The following is a 4,673-nucleotide window of genomic DNA, read 5'->3' on the forward strand; positions in this document are numbered from 1 at the left end:
GCATGAGGGCTCCCTTTTCTCCACACCCTCACCAACACTTGTTATTTTTTGCTTTTTTCATAATAGCCATCCGGACAGATGTGAAGTGGTATCTCATTGCGGTTTGCATTTGCATTTCCCTGAGGATGAGTGAAGCTGAGCATATTTTCATGTACTTGCTGGCTATCTGTATGTCTTCTTTGGAAAAATGTCTCTTCACATACTCTGCCCATTTTTAAAATAGGTTGATTTTTTTGATATTGAGTTTTATGAGTTCTTTATATATTTTGGATATCAATTCATCAGATATATTGCTTGCAAATATCTGCCCCCATTCAGTAGGTTGCCTTTTCATTTTGTTGATGGCTTCCTTCGCTATTGTCAACAAAAATTCAATTAACAATCAAGTTTAGAATTAAAAAAAGGGAAATTTATTCAGGCCTACCTGAGGTTTATAAGCCAGGAGAGACTCACAGAAGCTCTGAGAACTGTTTTGCCTCTTAAAAGTCAAAAGCACAGGCTTCCCTGGTGGCGCAGTGGTTAAGAATCCGCCTGCCAATGCAGGGGACACCAGTTCCAGCCCTGGTCCGGGAAGATCCCACATGCCTTGCAGCAACTAAGCCCGTGTGCCACAACTACTGAGCCTGCGCTCTAGAGCCCCCGAGCCACAACTACTGAAACCTGCGAGCCACAACTACTGAAGCTCACCCGCCTAAAGCCCGTGTTCTGCAATAAGAGAAGCCACCGCAGTGAGAAGCCTGGACAACACAATGAAGAGTAGCCCCCGCTCACCGCAACTAGAGAAAGCCCGCGTGCAGCAATGAAGACACAATGCAGCCAAAGATTTAAAAAAAAAAAAAAAAAAGTCAAAAGCACAGTTATACACATTTTCGAGATAAAGGATCGTTCATCAGGATGACATACTGATATTTACATAAAGTTCACCAAAGACACATGGTCCAGGTAGGCATGTACAAAGCAAGTAGCAAGTCACCATGACCCCCTGCAGAGCTGGGAAAGAATGCTGTTCTTTTAAAAAGTTATATTGTTAGCATCAGGAAGGAGGAAAAAAATTGATCTCCAAGGTTGAGCAGGCGTTCCCGTCTTTGAGGAGGTCTGGTTAATGTGTAATGCATGTGCACCCTGCACATTAGGGAGGGAGGAGACCCAAAGGGACGCAGAGAGAGAATTTTATGTTTAAATTTTCTTGTCCTGCCTTAAAATATAAATTTGATTTCATCGCTGTGCAAAAGCTTTGTAGTTTGATGTCGTTCCATTTGTTTATTTTTGCTTTTGTCACCCTTGCCTGAGGAGACATATCCAAAAAATATTGCTAAGACTAATGTCCAAGAGCTAACTGCCTGTGTTTTCTTCTGGGAGTTTTATGGACCTAGAAGGTATTATGCTCAGTGAAATAAGTCAGACAAAGACAAATACCATATGGTTTCACATATATGTGGAATCTAAGAAACAAAACAAATGAATAAACAAAACAGAACAGACACAGACTCAGAGATACAGAGAACAAACTGGTGGTTGCCAGAGGTGGGGAGAGTGAGGGGGACAGGCAAACTAGGTGGAGGGGACTAAGAGGTACAAACATCCGGCCGTAAAATAAATAAGTCACGGGGATGTAATGTACAACATGGGGAAGATAGTCAATAGTACTGTAATAACTCTATATGGTGACAGATAGTAACTAGACTTATCATGGTGATCATTTTGTAACATATAAAAACATTGAATCACTATGTTGTACACCTGAAACTAATATAATATTGTAAGTCAATTATAATTCAATAAAAAAAGAAAGAACGGATTCCTGTCCATGGCCCTCAGGCAACAAAACTCGGCATGCTTGAACTACACACATCACTCTCTCCTTTCAGATCACTTCTCCTGAGTTCCTCATCTCAATCCTGGGTGCGACTGCCCAAGCCAGGTTTCTAAGGTCTACACTGCAAAGTCAGCCGCAGTCATGCCTGCCTGACCTCCTGATCGCAATCAGTCACCGAGGGTCATTGGCTTATGCCTTTTTTTTTTTTTCTTTTTTTTGCGGTATGCGGGCCTCTCACCGCTGTGGCCTCTCCCATTGCAGGGCACAGGCTCCGGAAGCTCAGGCCCAGCAGCCACGGCTCACGGGCCCAGACACTCTGCGGCACGTGGGATCTTCCCGGACCAGGGCACGAACCCGTGTCCCCTGCATCGGCAGGCGGACTCTCAACCACTGCGCCACCAGGGAAGCCCTGGCTTATGTCTCTTAATATCACCACCTCCTTCTCTCCATCCACTGCCACTGCTGCATCTGCTTCTTTCTCCACTATGTCAGAATATTTTTAGGGACCTCTTTGGTGGCCCAGTGGTTAAGACTCTGCGCTTCCACTGCAGGGGGTGCAGGTTCAATCCCTGGTCAGGGAACTAAGATTCTGCATGCTGCGCGGCCAAAATAGAAAAAAAAAAAAGAATATTTAAAAAAATCATAGGCAAGTACAGAGCTTGTTATAACAGATACCGGGTGCCAGCCACTCAGATTGAATGTATATTAATTGTCTTAATTTTTCTTTTTAAAAAAAAATTCAAGAAGTATACTGGAATTCTTTCCCTCACAACTTATTTGCTTTTCTTCTGATTCATATATATATTTTTTGATGTGGACCATTTTTAAAGTCTTTATTGAATTTGTTACAATATTTCTTCTGTTTTATGTTTTGCTTTTTTGGCGGGGAAGCATGTGGGATCTTAGCTCCCTGACCAGGGATTGAACCTTTACCCCCTGCATTGGTAGGCAAAGTCTTAACCACTGGACTGCCAGGGAAGTCCCTGAGTTGTATTTTTAAATAGGTAAATAGTCACATGGTACAAGATTCAAAAGTAGGAGAGGTCACTTCTCTTTCTACTGTCCTGACAGCATTATCTAGTGCCAGCGAGTGTGCATTTCACAAAGGGGTGTGTCTGGGCCTCTAGTCCAGCAGGGCTGTAACAGGGAATGAGGAAGGGTAGTGAGGCACTAATACAGACTCCATGGATCCTGCATCCCTCCACGAACCTCAATTAAAGAATCCATTGAGAACCAATCTTCCATTGACAATTCAGTTGGGTGTGATTTGAACTCAGACTGGGAAGTCGACCCAGGTCTGTCTCACTCCCAGACCATGCATTTTCCTCTCTCTACCAGACCTCCCAAGAGAATAACATGGTGGTGTGTCCCAGTCTCCAGCTGCCCTCCAAGTGGTGAAGGTGGAAGGTAATGGTTGCAAGGGGACCTGAGTGCCATTTCCGCAGAGCTTCTGGGTCAGTGGAGCAGGACCTCGGGTCCTATCGCCCTGACTATCGCGGAGGTAAATGCATTCTTGAGAGAATGGTATACAAACAATTGTTGCCGCCGTAGCATGATTAGATCTTTAGGGTCTGGACTTGGCAAGATGTTAGGCCCCTTCCAGCTCTTGCTGTGTTATTACCCTCCCTTTGCCTCACTTCTTGCACATCCTGGGGCTCGTGGGAGCCGGCAGTGACTACCCCCGGTTGTTGTCAGCACCAGGCCATATGGTAGAAAGAACAATGAATTCCCTATGTGGCTGAGCCAGCTCAATATGCTTTTCCTTCAAGTGGAGGAACACAGATGCCTCCTTCCAAATGCTGTGGAAACAAGTGACACAACGTATATTCTGCCCTGGAGAGTGAGCCCAGGGTCCTCTAACCCAGACACTACCTCTCACACAGAAAAATATAAACTAAAAATTCCTCCACGTTTTATTGAGCAGCTCTTATATATTAGGCACCACTGGGGCCAGGGACAGGAATAAGACTGTCTCTGGAATTAAGGTGTTTACGGACCAGTTGGAGACGCAGACACATCATCAAGTAAAGTTCAACTGCAAAGCATTAAATTCTGGATGACCAAGAAGACAGAGCACAAGGCATTATATTACCAACCCTCTAGCTGGGTCTTCCAGGCACCTCCTCATCACTCCACTCCTGTTCTCGAGTGTGTTCTCTGCACGTACTGTCTACACCTTCCCCTCACTGCTCAATTTACTAAGATCTGGCTTATCTGGCTTACCAAGGGTGTCAACGACTTTAAATGACTAAATCCAACAATCCCACTTTTTTTCCTTCCCATCTTCCTTCCTTTTCTTTCTTACTTCTGTCAACATTGAGCTCAGTTTCCATGCCCTCAGTCTTAGTCTGCTTGGGCTGCTATAACAAAATGCCATAGACTGGGTGGCTTAAACAACATGCATTTCTTTCTCACAGTTCTGGGGACTGGAGGGTCCAAGATCAAGGTGCTGGCAAGTTCTATTTCTGGTGACAGACTTCTTCCTGGCTGGCAGACACCATCTTCTCCTGTGTCCTTCCTTGGTGGAGAGAGGAAGCTCTGGTGTCTCTTCATCTTCTTGTAAGGGCACTAATCCCATCTTGGGGCTGTACTCTCATGACCTCATCTAAATCTAATTATCTTCCAAAGGCCTCACTTCCAAATACCATCACATAGGGGGTTAGGGCTTCCACATATGAATTTGGGGGAACACAAACGTTCAGTTCATAGCATCCTCCTTCTTCCCTTCGTTCCATGTTGTCCATCTCCTGTGGCTTTCCTCTGTCCTTTCTGCTATCTGTCTTAGGCTGCCCAGTTGGCATGTCCTTCTTAGGGCTCAAAGCTCCCTGGGGCTCTGCCCTCTTCTTGCCTCAGTCCG

The sequence above is a fragment of the Mesoplodon mirus genome (genome assembly GCF_964341445.2).
Source record: "Mesoplodon mirus genome assembly, chromosome: 4".
Classification (NCBI taxonomy): Eukaryota; Metazoa; Chordata; class Mammalia; order Artiodactyla; family Ziphiidae; genus Mesoplodon; species Mesoplodon mirus.